The sequence below is a fragment of the Leucoraja erinacea genome, chromosome 1, assembly GCF_028641065.1.
Source record: "Leucoraja erinacea ecotype New England chromosome 1, Leri_hhj_1, whole genome shotgun sequence".
Lineage (NCBI taxonomy): Eukaryota > Metazoa > Chordata > Chondrichthyes > Rajiformes > Rajidae > Leucoraja > Leucoraja erinaceus.
The window spans coordinates 166,140,326-166,157,865 of NC_073377.1; positions in this window are offsets into that span (position 1 = coordinate 166,140,326).

A 17,540-nucleotide genomic window follows, 5' to 3' on the forward strand; every position below is an offset into this window, starting at 1 on the left:
CGCTCCCAAAATGCTCAAGACCATTTCATTTTGCAGCTTTGAATGTGGACTTCAATCCTCCCGCGAAATACTCCAGCTGTGCTCACCATATGCATATCTGAGGCCCCCAGTGCAGGCACTGCAGATGTTGCATGCTGTGTGTGCATTCTTGCAGAACCAACAGCTCTGACTACATGGCAATGCCCAATTATGTAACAGAAAGCACGGCTTTATCCAGAGCAGCGTGACTTGTTCAATGGACTCACTCTCTTCTATTTTACACATTGCCAAAAAGCCGATATCTTAGTAGATTTTGGTTGTGTTTTACAGCCACCTCTTTCAGCGATCGCCCTGGCTCCGTCTTCAGCTGTGACCAGCTTCATCCTTTCTTTAAACTATGAAATGCCTTCTTGGAGTCTGTGTTACACTGTGTTTGCTTGTGTTGGATTCACATCTGCTTCAAGCGAGCCATGTTGCTGAGCTAAGCTTAAGGATTCCAATTTACTGACGTTCTCTTCCTGTGTTCATGGCCTGGCTGTGTGATATTGTTAGATGTATTTGGCCAGAATTCATGGCAGTGCCAATATTGCTTCAAAAACACACCATGGGGTTTCCTTGCTGCAGATGCACTATTGCCCCAAGGTGACCCAACATCTGTAACCATAGACCATTTAAGGTCCACAAAAAAGCTGGAGAAATTCAGCGGGTGCAGCAGCATCTATGGAGCGAAGGAAATCGGCAACGTTTCGGGCCGAAACCCTTCTTCAGACTGATCGGGGGCGGGGACAAGATAGGAAAAAGGAGGAGGAGCCCGAAGGCTGGGGGATGGGAGGAGACAGCAGGGGGACTGAGGAAGGGGAGGAGACAGCAAGGACTAACAAAATTGGGAGAATTCGATGTTCATGCCCCCAGGATGCAGACTCCCCAAACGGAATATGAGGTGCTGTTCCTCCAATTTCCGGTGCTGCTCGCTGTGGCCATGGAGGAGACCCAGGACAGAGAGGTCGGAGACGGAGTGGGAGGGGGAGTTGAAGTGCTGAGCCACCGGGAGGTCAGCTTGGTTATTGCGGACCGAGCGGAGGTGTTCGGCGAAACGATCGCCCAACCATTTAAGGTCACTCATTCTTCCATTACCTGTCAAAGTCCATTTTGTTAGTCTTTCACATGCGTGCCTGAAATTGAACAATGCTAACAGCTCTCACCAAGACAGCATCCATCCTATGCAACTAAAAATGCAAGGGAGTACATTCAGATGTCATGTTGGGTGGTGAAGGATGTAACTGAAGAATTGAGGCAAGGCAGAGATGCCAAGAACTGCTGCTGATGTGTAATACTTGGCCTGGGAAACCTGAGCAGTGAAACGTGTTGAAAAATAGTCCTTTTTCATGACTGTCAACGCTCACCCTAAGAGAGCAAATAAATACTATGGTTAGATAGCTTCATGAAATTTTATTTAAATAATTGTTGGTAGACTGAGACTTGAATTTAAGTGAAGTATATTTTTATGTGGCAAATGATTTGCAGCCAAGTCATCTCACTGACATTTAGACAAAAGGGGTTGCATGTTTTTGATGCTGCAGAGGTTGGATAGATATATCCGTGAGGGATCGGGCGGATTCTGAAATCATACTAGGAAAGGTTTATCTACTGTTTTCTCACTGACTGGATGGGACTGCTTTGTGTTCCTTACTGTTGTGACGTAAATACCTAAATTGAAACCTTTGAAAAATCCAGACCGACAGTGCCAATGTACCGACACAGCAGTGACATATATTCAGGATATTTGCAGGAAGATTGTTCCCGATGTTGGGGGAAGTCCAGGACAAGAGGTCACAGCTTAAGGATAAGGGGGAAATCCTTTAAAACCGAGATGAGAAGAACTTTTTTCACTCAGAGAGTGGTGAATCTCTGGAACTCTCTGCCACAGAGGGTAGTTGAGGCCAGTTCATTGGCTGTATTTAAGAGGGAGTTAGATGTGGCCCTTGTGGCTAAGGGGATCAGAGGGTATGGAGAGAAGGCAGGTACGGGATACTGAATTGGATGATCAGCCATGATCATATTGAATGGCGGTGCAGGCTCGAAGGGCCGAATGACCTACTCCTGCACCTAATTTCTATGTTTCTATGTTTCTATTCCATGGAATACTCTGTTTTGTGTCAGAGCAAGTAGGTAGCATTTGGATTAGCTAGAGATCTTTAACAGTTAGAAGAATTACAATAGTCTCGTAAGACAATAGCCGGTATAAGCATACTTTTGGACACTCTGACGACCCAATAGATTTATCCTGAAAATCACCGAGCCATACAAGGCAGGAATGCCTCGGCCGAGAATTGAAAATGTCCTTAATATCCCTGGATGCAGGGAAGGAGATTTCATTGGTGTCCTGAGTTGATTAAAATGCTGGTAAATAAAATACTGGAAATTGGAGAAATAGCGGGAAATTCAGAAGACAAACAGAGTGGACACAATGAGAGAATTTCAAACAAGAGTTAACAGGATTCTTATAAAAAATAATCCCAAGCGAAATATTGGGAGTGCAGAGAAGTGAAGAGGCACCAGGACTAAGAGCAGTTAGAAGAACTATCACAATCTTTGATCATGAACTTTCAAGCATTCTAAATATTGCATTTGTAGCAACATTCTGGAAGGTTCTTACTTTAGCAGCCCTGTTCCGGGGGAGCGATGGAATGAATATCTATAGAACAGTAAGGTTAATAAAGAGTCATAAAGTCATACAGTGTGAAAAGAGGCCCTTTGACCCAACTTGCCCACACCAGCCAATATGTCCCAACCACACTGGTTCCACCTGCTTACGTTTGGTCCATATCCCTCTAAACCTGTCCTATCCATGTTCCTGTCTAAATGTTTCTTAAATGTTGCAATAATACCAGCCTCAACTACCTGCTCTGGCAACTTGTTCTACACACCAACCACCTTTGTGTTCAAAAGTTACCCCTCAGGATCCTATTAGATCTTTCCCTCTTTACCTTGAACCGATGTCCTCTGGATCTTGATTTCCCTACTCTGGGCAAGAGACTCTGCGCGTCTAATCGATCTAGTCCTCTCATGATATTATATACCTCTACAATTATATACGTCTGCACTTTTGGAGACAGAGCCTTCTCCAGGGCAGCTCCCGGGCTCTGGAACTCCCTCCCACAATTGATCCGAACATTCTGGGTCACTCACCATCTTCCAGTCCCGCCTCAAGACCCATCTCTTCACCTCTGCATACCCTAAGTCCCATGTCCCCCTCCCCTATGCATCTCTGCCTTACTGCTCTATTTTGTTTTGTTCTTGACTCACCATGTACTCTTGACTCTCCATTTCAAGGACTTTGAGTCCTTGAAAAGCGCTATACAAATACAATTTATTATTATTATTATTACAAGATCACCCCTCATCTTCCTGCGCTCCATGGAATAGAGTCCTAGCCTGGTGAACCTCTCCCCATAGCTCAGGCCATGGAGTCCTGGTAATATCTGTAGCTTGACACCATTCCACTGGATGAAATCAGTATGCAGTTAAATTGATAGAGGTGCTGAGACTAACAGGAAGTCATATTGGGAAAGAGGTCCAATATGCAAGAAATTGTGGTCATACACTAAGAGTTATTGTCAGCTGTAAATATCTCAAGCGCTGCACTTGTGACTTGGATAGGCTTGGTCAGTGGGCAAATGCATGGCAGATGCAGTATAATGTGAGGTTATCCACTTTGATGGCAAAAACAGGAAAGTTTACTATTATCTGAATGGTGGCCGATTAGGAAAAGGGGAGATGCAACGAGATCTGGGTGTCATGGTACACCAGTCATTGAAAGTAGGCATGCAGGTGCAGCAGGCAGTGAAGAAAGCGAATGGTATGTTAGCATTCATAGCAAAATGATTTGAGTATAGGAGCAGGGAGGTTCTACTGCAGTTGTACAGGGTCTTGGTGAGACCACACCTGGAGTATTGAGTACAGTTTTGGTCTCCTAATCTGAGGTACAGAGAAGTTTCACCAGACTGATTCCTGGGATGTCAGGACTTTCATATGAAGAAAGACTGGATAGACTCGGCTTATACTTATACTCGCTAGAAAATTTAGAAGATTAGAAGATTACAAAATTCTTAAGGGGTTGGACAGGCTAGATGCAGGAAGATTGTTCCCCATGTTGGGGAAATCCAGAACAAGCCGTCACAGTTTAAGGATAAGGGGGAAATCTTTTAGGACTGAGATGAGAAAAACATTTTTTACACAGAGAGTGGTGAATCTCTGGAATTCTCTGCCACAGAAGGTAGTTGAGGCCAGTTCTTTGGCTATATTTAAGAGGGAGTTAGATGTGGCCCTTGTGGCCAAAGGGATCAGGGGGTATGGAGAGAAGGCAGGTACGGGATACTGAGTTGGATGATCAGCCATGATCATATTGAATGGCGGTGCAGTCTCAAAGGCCTATTCCTGCACCTATTTTCTATGTTTCTATGTTTCTATGTTTCTATGCACTGTAATGTATTACACAGATGCAGTGTACATTGGTGCATGATTGCAGCCTCATAACTAATCCACGCTTGGATTTCAAAGAGACAATCCAGAAATTTAATTTAGAGTTGATAAGAGAGAAGGAAGATGAATAATCGAGAGGTTTCCTGGGATTTCTGAATGTTCCTATTGACATGCTGCTGGAAATGGAAAGGAGCAGAAGAGAGATCCTGTACAGGACGCCGAGGCTTACATCAAACATAAAGCGTTAACCTGACAGTGTCCAGGATAAAGCAGCAGGTGCATTGGACCTGGATGCAGGATAAGAAATGTTTTAAACATTGAACAAACGCAGAAAAATAATGTGGTTAAATATTCATCTATACGCTGCCACATGCATCAAGCCAGCCCATCACTCTGTGATCTCAAGCATGCTCCAACATGTTGCTTTCCATGTCAATTAATCTTCCCAGTGCACTCATCTTAAAAGCCCTGTCCCACGGTACGAGTTCATTCCAAGAGCTCTTGCCCCCGATTTGAACTCGATTTATGGTAATGGCCACTCGTCGGTACTCGGGGCTCTCGTGGACATTTTTCAACATGTTGAAAAATATTCACGAGTCTTCCCGAGCTTGCCTGCCATTAGCGAGTCTTCCCGAGTACCTGCCGTTAGCGCTAAGCGACGTCCCCCAAGCTCCGACGTACCCGCTACGTTCATTCTCCGTGCTTACCACAAGTTTGATTTTTTTTTAAACTGGGGAGAGCTCTTGGAATGAACTCGTACTGTGGGACACGGCTATAACCTTCCCTCTGCCATATAGAGGTGCTGACCCTAACTGGAAGACATATGGGGAAAAGATTATCTATGATACTCACATTCTTTCAACATCATTGTACATAGGCCATCAATGCACACCTATTGTTCCGCTACACACATTTATTAAACACCTTTGTAATTCACCTTCATCCCCATCCTTATGACCAGACTGATTCCTGGGATGTCAGGACTTCCATATGAAGAAAGACTGGATAGACTCGGCTTGTACTCGCTAGAATTTAGAAGATTGAGGGGGGACCTTATAGAAACGTACAAAATTCTTAAGGGGTTGGACAGGCTAGATGCAGGAAGATTGTTCCCGATGTTGGGGAAATCCAGGACAAGGAGTCACAGTTTAAAGATAAAGGGGAAATCCTTTAGGACCGAGATGAGAAAAACATTTTTAACACAGAGAGTGGTGAATCTGTGGAACTCTCCGCCAGAGAAGGTAGTTGAGGCCAGTTTATTGGCTATATTTAAGAGGGAGTTAGATGTGGCCCTTGTGGCTAAAGGGATCAGGGGGTATGGAGAGAAGGCAGGTACGGGATACTGAGTTGGATGATCAGCCATGATCCTATTGAATGGCGAATGGTGCAGGCTCGAAGGGCCGAATGGCCTACTCCTGCACCTATTTTCTATGTTTCTATGTAAGAACACCGTCCATCAACTGTGTACTTCATCACATGCATCAAGAGGTGTATTTCTGTTGCTGGAGAGCAGCGGAAGGAGAGTATAGTGTTAAGGCTGCTGTAGTCAGGCCACTCTTGGTAGCTTTGAGCAGATCCAAAAGGTTAAAATGACACCCAAGAGTTAAAACTCATAATGTGAATTAAAAACGGTTTAAAATGTTTTCTTTGTTTCCAATATCACATTGCTCCACTAATTTCATTCCTTTCCCAGGATAGTCCCTCTCCCCACCCTCTACTTCCCTTGCATGCTGCAAATGGTGTACATTGCAGCTTGTGTAATTTAAGCCCATCTCAAAGCCCAGTCACACTTGCATAAGTCCGAACAGCTCAGGAGTCTCAGCCACAGTATTAGGTTGTAGGTCTGCCAATTTGTTCTTAATGCTTCTAGCATAAATGTAGATACACTTAATAAAACAGCCAGATAATATTCTTGTTTCTGTACTGTGTCCAAAAGGAGATCTCACTCCAAATGATGTTGCCACAGCTTGGTCTCACTTCTCTTTTGACAGGTACTTATTTTGTCCATTGGCTTGACTGAATAAAACCCTATGTTTCTCCTTTACACTGACAGCCATGGGTTTCACGAACCGGTTATCTTCCAGTTTGGCGGTCATTCTTATTGCGCAAAAACGGTTCGCGATAGCGCTACGATTTTTCACCAGATCTCTTCTTCCGGCTTCCAGCGCCACGTGGATTAGTTTCTTCCCCTGTCACTCCCCGAGACGGTCCGCCCCTTCCTGCACCATCGAGTCTTTACTGGAGCTGAGGATGGCAGGCGGAGGTTTATAACCGGGCTTTCGGAAGGAACCGAAGCAGCCCCGCCCCCAGCAGCAACCCTGCCCCGGCAGCAGCCACGCCCCCAGCAGCAGCCCCGCCCCCAGCAGCTGCCCCGCCCCAAGCAGCAGCCCCGCCCCCAGCAGCTGCCCCGCCCCCAGCAGCAGCCCCGCCCCCAGCAGCAGCCCCGCCCCCAGCAGCAGCCCCTCCCCCAGCAGCAGCCCCGCCCTGCAGCAGCTCCGTCCCAAGCGGCAGCCCCGCCCCCAGCAGCAGCCCCACCTCGCGAGCAGCCCCGCCCCCAGCAGCAGCCCTGCCCCCAGCAGCAGCCCCCGCCCCCAGCAGCAGCCCCTGCCCCAAGCAGCAGCCCCGCCCCAGCAGCACAGCCCCCGCCCCAAGCAGCAGCTCCGCCCCAAGAAGCAGCCTCGCACCCTGCAGCAGCCCTGCCCCCAGCAGCAGACCTGACCCCAGCAGCAGCCCCGCCCCCAGCAATAGCCCTGCCCCCAGCAGCAGCCCCGCCCCCAGCAGCAGCCCCGCCCCCAGCAGCAGCCCTGCAGCAGCCCCGCCCCAAGTGGCTGCCCCACCCCCCAAGCGGCAGCCCCGCCCTTGCAGCAGCCCCGCACTTGCAGCAGCCCCACCTCAAGAAGAAGCCCCGCCTCCAGCAGCAGCCCCGCCCCCAGCAGTAGCCCCGCCCCCAGCAGTAGCCCCACCTCAAGAAGAAGAAGCCCGCCCCCAGCAGCAGACCCGCCCCAGCAGCAGCCCCGCCCCCAGCAGTAGCCCCGCCCCAAGCAGCAGCTCCGCCCCAAGCAGTAGCCCTGCCCCCAGGTAGGGAGTGGGGAAGAGAGCTGGGGGCGGGGCTGCTGGTGGAGGGCAGTGGGGGAGGTGAGGAGGCATAGTGGGGGGATAGGGGGATAGAGGGGGTAGGGAGGTGAGAGGATTTATGGGATGGAGTGACAGGGTAGGCGAAAGGAGAGGAAGCGAGAGGTGAGAGAGGGATTGGGGGAGGGGAGAATGCGAGGGGAAAGAAGAGGGAGGGTTGAGGAGGGGGAGAGAGTGCTAGGGATGAGGGGAAATGAGCTGCGCCTGTGCAGCTGGGGGGTATGGGTGAGTGGTGGAATATTACGTTGGGGGAACAGGCCTCCTATGTGACAAGGACCCAACGGGTCCCACTTAGTCTAGTATAGGTGAATCCCAACTTTATAAACAAATGATGAAATCAATTAGTACAAGGAGCTGGTCACCAGTAGTTAATTAAGTATAATAATTCCATTCTTTCAACAAAATTTAACATAAGCTTAAGGAACAAGAGCAAAGTATATCACGGCTTGCCTGACTCAGATTAAGTTCAACAATTTCTTTAGCTTTCTGATAATTTTAGATAAATATACATTTTCTTTGGTTCATTTCACTGCTTGGTCCATTCTTCCCTTAGTTTAATATATTGTCACACGTACCGAGGTACAGAGAAAAGCTTTTGTTGTGTCTAATCAGTCAAGAGAAAGACTATACATGAGTACATGAGACTGATGTAATCTGATGAAGGTTCTCGACCTGAAAAGTCACAGACTCCAGCATTTTGTGTCTATCTTCAGTGACACAATCAAGGTTGGTTATGTGCTCAGTCAGGGGGGAGCTGCTGCACTTCCTAACACATCCTCTTCACCACGGGATTCACAGTGCAAAATAAATGCTTTACAGAGCGAAACACAATGATGTTTTTATATCTGAACTGCAGCTTTCAAGATATTTCAACAGGCACTTACTCCCACGGTGGCTTTCCCGTGCAAAAGCAATCCGCTCTCTGCATAGAAAACACACATTGCAATGCCTGTCCTCTTGTAACAAAGCATGCTGGGGAAAGTTAGTTCACCCTGATCAACATTGGATCAGTAGACAGTCAGTCACAACAGTCAGTCACAACAGCTGAGAGAATGGAGCGGCTGGGCTTGTGCACTCTGGAGTTTAGAAGGATGAGAAAAGATCTCATTGAGACATAAGATTGTTAAGGGCTTGGACACACTAGAGGCACGAAACATGTTCCCGATGTTGGGGGAGTCCAGAACCAGGGGCCGCACACAGTTTCAGAATAAGGAGTAAGCCATTTAGAACGGAGATGAGGAAACACTTTTTCTCACAGAGAGCGGCGAGTCTGTGGAATTCTCTGCCTCAGACGGTGGTGGAGGCAGGTTCTCTGGAAGCTTTCAAGAGAGAGCTAGATAGGGCTCTTAAAAATAGCGGAGTCAGGGGATATGGGGAGAAGGCAGGAACGGAGTACTGATTGGGGATGATCAGCCATGATCATATTGGATGGCGGTGCTGGCTCGAAGGGCCAAATGGCCTACTCCTGCACCTATAGTCTATTGTCTATAAATATATTTTACACAACAGCACGAAATAACAGGCTAATCACATTTTGCTCGAATAATGCAGTCTCCTGCAAGACACATTAGAAACCAACTGTGCAGTGTTTGTAAACCTGCTCCCTTTGACCACAGAGAGCCCACAGTTAAATGTTGTTTCATTTCCACAGGTGAAGTCTTCCGAGTATAGATGCTTTCCAAGTTCTGTCGTAGAGTGCGCTGCTTGAGACACATTTGGAAATCAGCCAACAGAGGTGCAGCAGACATGCCCCAGAACTACAATAGCTCAATAGCACAGGGACATTAAGGTTGAAATCACTTTCTCTCTCAACTTTCCAGTTTTTGAATCACACTAGGTGGCAGCAGGGGAGTCATACATTGTCAACAGATTGCTGTGTACAGGAACATTGAGGAGTGATTTAATCTCAAGGAAATGGGAATCACTTTGGCTCTCCTTCAGTGGAGAACATGAGACCAAGAGATGATGTAGATTTGCAAAAAGAGCAGCATTCCAAAGATTTGGAAGATGATAAACATGTTGGCTTGGGTTCCCCTTCGGAACCCATGGCAACCATTGCATGAATGGACACAATGCAATGAATGATTTAGTTCTGCTTGGAGATACAGAATGGAAACTGGCCCCACCAAGTTCACGCTGAACATCGATCACCGACTCACACCGGTTCTAAGTTATTCCCACTTTCTCATCCACTCCCTATACTCTTGGGGCAATTTTGCAGAAGCCCATTTGACCTACAAACATCTGAACATCTTTGGGATGTGGGAGGAAACCTGAACACCTGGAGGAAACCCATGTGGTCACAGGAAACATGCAAACTCAGCACAGACAGCACCCGAGGCACAGTCTCCACCAGCCGCGTCAATGTGGCCAATGATGAGATGAATTTTCTCATGACTAATGCCAAACGTCCAAAGAGTTTCCTATGACTTGTTTGTTCATATCCTTAGGGGAGGGAATTCTTCCAAGAAATCAAGTGGCCATGTAGATATACCCAATTGATCTCATGAATATTCTGTCAGGGAGACAATCTAGTTGCCTACACATTTACCTGAGCATTCAGACATGTACATCTATCAGTGTAGAACAAAGGACTGTGGACCCAGCAACAACTTTCCATTATCCTTTAACAATGGCTTGTGGCAAGAAGTCAATAAAACATGACCTTAAACTCCAATATATAATTAAGGGGCGGTACATTGACGCAGCGGTAGAGTTGCTGCCTTACGGCGCTTGCAGCGCTGGCAGCCCGGGTTCGATCCCGACTACGGGTACCGTCCGTATGGCATTTGTGCGTTCTCACCTTGGTTTTCTCCGAGATCTTCGGTTTCCTCCCACATTCCAAAGACGTACAGGGATGTAGGTTAATTGGCTTGGTGTATGTAAAAATTGTCCCTTGTGTGTGTGTGTCGGATAGTGTTAATGTGTGCGGATCGCTGGTCAGCACGGACTCGGTAGGCTAAAGGGCCTGTTTCCGCGCTGTATCTCCACACTAAACAAAACAAAATATCCTATTAGCAAAACCTCTTTGCGTACAAAGAGGTGTGCAGGATGAGTATGCAATAGACTTGCTATAAAGCATGGAAACAGGTCCTTCTACCTGCTGTCTACACACCAACCATCAATCATCCATCTAATCCCACTTTCTCACTTATATTCCCATCCGCTGCCATATCCTTCTCCCTCCCCTCGATTGTCCTGCACCCACCTATATTATAGGAATGTTACAAAATGTTGAGATTTTAAAAATCAAGCCTGTAATTTATCCCATCAGATAAAGCATAAAAAGGACTTTAATTTTACACCTTATTCACTTTCATATCTTCAGTATTAAAAATGTTATGGCCATTTTCATACTCGGAAATTAGCATCTATTTCCCTATTGCTTTTCCATTGACTTAACACAAAAGCTGTGATCGAGGACAGTCAAAAGCCCATAACTTTCTTAAAAATTAAGAGAACTGAATGACATTTTCTGTCATTATAGATTGAAGCATTCTGAAACAAATCTTACTAGGATGACCTGAAATTAAAGCATATAATTAGTTAGTTACCTAATTGTAGCTAATTACAAAATTGACCGTTGTGACGGAAATAGTAATAAACACCCAGACTGCCTTGAAAATTCAAAAATGTGATATTTTCAAGATCAGAACGTTAATATTATTGTATTATATGTTGTAAGTCCATAACAGATAGGTAAATAAATTACAATTTCTAGCAATAGACCAAGTCTTTATGGAGATGATCAGTTGCTAGCTGCTACATTGGCATATCATAATCAGTAGAATCATCATACTCCTCAGATTGTAACCAATAAGCAACTCTGTACACCTTGTTTGTCCTCAACTTTTCCATTTTGGCATTGTAAACTACAGGTTTTTGCTCTTCAAACTACGCATGACATGCTTTTCTGCCCACTACTTTCCCATTAAGAATGTCCTGTAGATCATCACATTTGGAGTAGTCCAAATTCGGATAATCTCTGCGAATGCTGTCTAAATCGGTCTCTTTTGCTGGGCATTTAGATTGACAATTTTGCATTTCTTCTTCGGAGACATCTGTTTAAAATGTAAAGGAAAAAAAAACACTGAACAGCATTAACAGAAACAAGTTATTATTTGCAGTTTTAGAAAAAAAGTTGAGATGATAAAGTCAAACGTTAAAACAAATAGTAAATACCCAACAAAAAAATCATATTCACGAGTTTCATCAAATCAATTAATCTAATGAATTCATCTAAATTCAATTACTAGATCTAAACATCTATCCATTTCTTAAGAAAAGGCTAAAATGTTTAAATAGCCTAAGTATCCAAATATTAAACTAATCCCATTCACACAACAATTCACAATATAACACGAGTTTTAAATCTCACTGTCATGAACTTATATGCCAAATGGAAGGAATTTAATAGAAACATAGAAACATAGAAATTAGGTGCAGGAGTAGGCCATTCGGCCCTTCGTGCCTGCACCGCCATTCAATATGATCATGGCTGATCATCCAACTCAGTATCCCGTACCTGCCTTCTCTCCATACACCCTGATCCCCTTAGCCACAAGGGCCACATCTAACTCCCTCTTAAATATAGCCAATGAACTGGCCTCAACTACCCTCTGTGGCAGAGAGTTCCAGAGATTCACCACTCTCTGTGTGAAAAAAGTTCTTCTCATCTCGGTTTTAAAGGATTTCCCCCTTATCCTTAAGCTGTGACCCCTTGTCCTGGACTTCCCTAACATCGGGAACAATCTTCCTGCATTCTAAGAATCTAAATCCCTGCCTGAATTAATGTTTAATTCCCATAAATTAATTTAGAAACATCCACTCAATATATTCAAAATTATTATTTTTTTGCACAATACATGTGACTAAAACTGTTGTGGATATTTAGTATAAAAATATTGATTGTGGACAGACAATAACACAAAATATAAATGATATAGATGCTCTTATGAAATGATTGTCCAAAAATAAAAGAGAATTTTAATCATTTTGAGAGTGGGTGTTTCTGGAATGCGTTCAATTGGAACGTTGCCGTTGCTGTAGATTTTAAGCCCATATCGGCAGGCAAGACACGGCTGATTCGTATGGAGCCTAAATAACATTTTCACATCATAAAATAAGGCTAAAGCCACCCCAAGAAGCAAGATTAGATGTGAAATACACGACTTATCATTTGTTTTTGGCCTGATATTGGGATCCGTGACGTCGAAGGCGTTGAGGGCGTTAGAAGTTGCTTTTTACTTTCATCCAGCAACTAAATTGTCCAGCGATTTTTGTTTTTAAACCGGGAACGGAAATCTGATCGATTTTTCTTCATCAACTAGCATCCAAGGAAATCCCTCTCCGACAAGCGATACAAACCTGCATTTTAATCCCCCCTCAGTAGTCGCACACACAGCCAGTGGCAGATTTGGAGCGCCGCTGAAGGTAGGGTGCTGGCTCAAAGGGCCGAATGGCCTCCTCCTGCACCTATTTTCTATGCTTCTATGTTTTGTAACACCGCTATACATTAGGGGCAATGTACACCTGCCAATTACCCTACCAACCAGTTTATTTTTGTCAGGTGAGACAAAATCAGAACATCTGAAAGAAACCCAAGAGGTGACAAGGAGAACATGCAAACTCTGCACAGACAGCTGCAGAGGTTAGGATTAAACTTGGTAATGTGGGGCTAGGAGGTAGCATCATTAGTCACTGCACCACTGTGCCATTTCAACTTTGATTCATTGGATTAATGAGCCACCATTCAAAGAGAGGCCCCAAAACGTGCAGCTATAAAGATCTCTCCTACTTTGAAATGTTTTCAATGCTTCAAGAGACTAGTGCATTGAGCAGACTCTGCATCAGCATTCACCCAACGCACCTCCAGTTTTAGGCACTCCAGAGCAAGCAAGCATTACTCATTACAGACAGTTGATTCCATTAAACAACTTTTAAGTTATCAATCAAATGCATTTATTAAAGTGCCTTGAAGTTAAATCCCTTGATTGATGTCTCCTCATTGTAATTTCCATACTAACGTAATTGCCATTAAGCGAATTCTTTCAACTGTTTGTTTGAATTATTGCCAGCTCCTACAATAATGGACAGCAAGCAAATTGTTCATTCGGGCAATGTCTACGCTTACTACGTTTGTTGCCACTGAGCAGATGAACTTGCGTGAAGAATGCTTAACTTTTCTAAATTGTCGTTTGCATCACTGGCTCTGCTTTTGAATGCCAAAGAAATCTAACAAAATAGCTATCAGTCAATAGCAATGAGATGCAAATAAAATCTTAATCTGTCTTCATCAAGATTTCTTGAGGAAGTCATCAACCTCTTCAGAGAAAGTCATTAATAGTGAAGCAGCACTTTTATTGGACACACTAGAGGCAGGAAACATGTTCCCAATGTTGGAGGAGTCCAGAACCAGGGGCCACAGTTTAAGAATAAGGAGTAAGCCATTTAGAACGGAGACGAGGAAACGCTTTTTCTCACAGGGAGTGGTGAGTCTGTGGAATTCTCCGCCTCAGAGGGCGGTGGAGGCCGGTTCTCTGGATGCTTTCAAGAGAGAGCTAGATAGGGCTCTTAAAGATAGCAGAGTCAGGGGATATGGGGAGAAGGCAGGAACGGGGTACTGATTGGGGATGATCAGCCATGATCACATTGAATGGCGGTGCTGGCTCAAAGGGCCGAATGGCCTACTCCTGCACCTATTGTCTATTGTCCATTGTCCATTGTCTATCAGAGCAGACAAAATGTATAGGAAGGAACTGCAGATGCTGGTTTACACCGAAGGGACACACAAAATGCTGGAGTAGTTCAGTCGCTCAGGCAGAATCTCTGGAGAAAAAGAATAGGTGACGTTTTGGGTCGGCCTGAAAATGAGTCTCGACCTGACACCTCATCTATTCCTTGTCTCCAGAGATGCTGCCTGACCCTTTGAGTCACTCCAGCATTTTGTGTCTGTCATTTTTTTAGAGTATGTACACATGGTTATGTAAGGGAAGGAGTAGGAGACAATATTGTAAGGAAACATACAAGTGTGGAGGCAGATTATTAAATGTATTTGTTCATAAGATTGCTGGTGGTTATTCTCCACCCATATCTGTTCATAAACCAGAAGAGACAATTAAAAGACAATCACATTCATGTGTTTAGAGTCACAAAAAGACTTAAGCACACCAGTAAGATCAGACCAAGCATAGCAAATTACTTTTGAAGAAATAGACGAACACAGGATGAAGTGTCATGAACAGCAAAATAAGTATTCTACTTTTTAAAAAGTCACAGCGTCCTGGAGTAACTCAGCAGGTCCGGCAGCATCTCTAGAAAACATGCATTCCTGACGTTTCTGGTCGGGACCCTTCTTCAGACCTGAAACGGCACCATTCCGTGTTCTACAGAGCTGTTGCTTCATCCGCTGAGTTGCTCCAGCACATTGTGTCCTTTTATCTAGCAATGTTACAAAATTTTGAGATTTAAAAAATCAAGTCTGCAATTTATCCCATCAGATAAAGCATAACAATAAGTTTAATTTGACACCTAATTAACTTTCATATCTCAAGTAATAAAAACGTTTTGGCCATTTTCATACTCGGAAATTAGCATCTTGTTCCCTATTGATTTTCTATGGACATAACAAAAAAGCTGTGATCATGGACAGTCAAAAGCCCATAACCTTCTTAAAAATTAAGAGAACTGAATGAAATTTTCAGTTATCATAGATTGAACCATTCTGAAACAAATATAAAATAATTTTACTTGGATGACCCGAACTTAAAGCATATAATTAGTTAGTTACCCAATTGTAGCTAATTTCAAACTTCAATTACTAGATCTAAACATCTATCCATTTCTTAATAAATGATTAACATTTTTAAATAGCCTAAGTGTCCAAATAATATTCGCAAATAATTCACCAAAAAACATGATTTTTAAATCTCATTTACATCAATTTATAGGCCAAATAGAAGGAATTTAGTGTTCAATTGCTGTAAATTAAAGTCAATTTAAATCAGCTTTCTAGTGGGTTCCTGTGAACGCGCTGGTTTAGAACGTTCACATTGCACTGGATTTGTACCCTCAAATGCCCAGAAAAACACTGCGGGATATAAAGAGCCCAAAATGAACTACTCACTATAGAAAACTTTATATACAGGGTTCTTAAGAAGCCCCTTTTAATGTAATAATAAGGTACATACCTTTAATTGTTTGCTTTATAAAACCCTGGGGCTGCGAGAGGTTGCGGAGTGAGGGAGTGATTTTTAAACTACTATAAATATTATACAAGGCCATAAAAACTAATAATATCTTTTGCGATGGGGTCTTTCAGCGATTTTCGTTAATGATTTACTAGGCTGAACATTTTCGATTGCAACAGCCTAGTAAAAATCGCGTTTTAAACCCGCTCCCTCTAAACAGCGCCAAAATCACACACACGGGCTGGGGCAGATGCTCAACCACGATTCAGGTAGGTTTTGTGACATACCTATTTTATCTAAAGCAACATCTGCAGTTCTCAGTTTGTAGCTTTATTCTTATTTCAAAACGGGTTTTGCAGATGGAAGGAAAGCTGCCTAGCGGTGCTCCTCTTCCTGAAGAATTAAGTGTTTACAACTCTAGCTACCGCTTGGATTAGCTGCTGTCGTGATGAGCGCGGGGTCCTTACTCACTTGAGTTTTATCCGTCGATCTCTACACACCGACTGCCTGCTTCTGAATTTAGCTTGAATAGGTGATGACACATACCCAGTATGAGAGTAATCACCTCCAGAGCCTTATGAATATGATCCTCGATCTATGAGGGAAAATTGCCATTACCCAATCGAACTACACATTGAAGACATCTGCCACATTACTTCAAATGTGGAATATCGTTTATCCATTACAAAGACAAATCTCTTAGTGATTTCTGCGATAACTCCCCATTGATCATGCTCTCATTATCTTAAATCGAGTGAAGGATGGAGGTTACAATGAGGGAGAGCATTGTAAAATCCAATAGTTTACCTCTGGTAAGACTGTACATTTACTCTATCATCAATTATGATTTGTTCCTTAAAGCTGGAAGGTTTTTATTTAACAATAAGTTAATATAACGCATAAAAATGAAACATTAGATTGCTATTACGTACTAATAAATCTCCCTGCGGATTCCCTTTGTGTTTGCCTTCCAGCTCTGTTTTATTCTCTTCCGCCCACGGTATACATATTTTTATTCCCCCATCTGTGCCCCACAACTGCGAACAGGCTGATGAAAGGCTGCTTCTGCTTATATGTGGGTCAGTAGCCACTTTTGCAGCGGAAGGACTGATGTCCGGCTCCTGTGTGATGGCAGACACAAAAAGCTGGACTAACTAGCGGGACGGGCAGCATCTCTGGAGAGAAGGAATGGGTGACGTTTCGGTTCGAGAACCTTTTTCAGACAGGTTAGGGATAAGGGGAATGAGAGATATAGACGATGGTGCAGAGATAAAGAGCAATGAATAAAAGATATGCAAAAAAGTAATTATGATAAAGGAAACAGGCCATTGTTAGCTAGGGTGTAGTGAGAAGCTAGTACAACATGGGTGGGGGTGGGAGGGGGTAGAGAGAAAGGGAATGTCGGGGCTACCTGAAACGAGAGAACTCAATATTCATACCACTGGGCTGTGAACTACCCAAGTGCAATATGAGATGCTGTTTGGGTTTAGACACACTCTGACAATGGAGGAGACCTTGGACGGAAAGATCTGTGTGGGAATGGGAAGGAGAATTAAAGTGCCCGGCTACCAGGAGATCATGTAGTTGCAGGTGGAGGTGGAGGTGCATTTGGTCTCACTGATGTATAAGAGTCCACATCTTGAACAGCAGATACAGTAGGTGAGGCAAGTGAACCTCTGCCTAACCTGAAAGGACTGTCGGGGTCCCTGGACAGAGTCGAGGGAGGAGGTATAGCGACAGGTGTTGCATCTTCTGCAG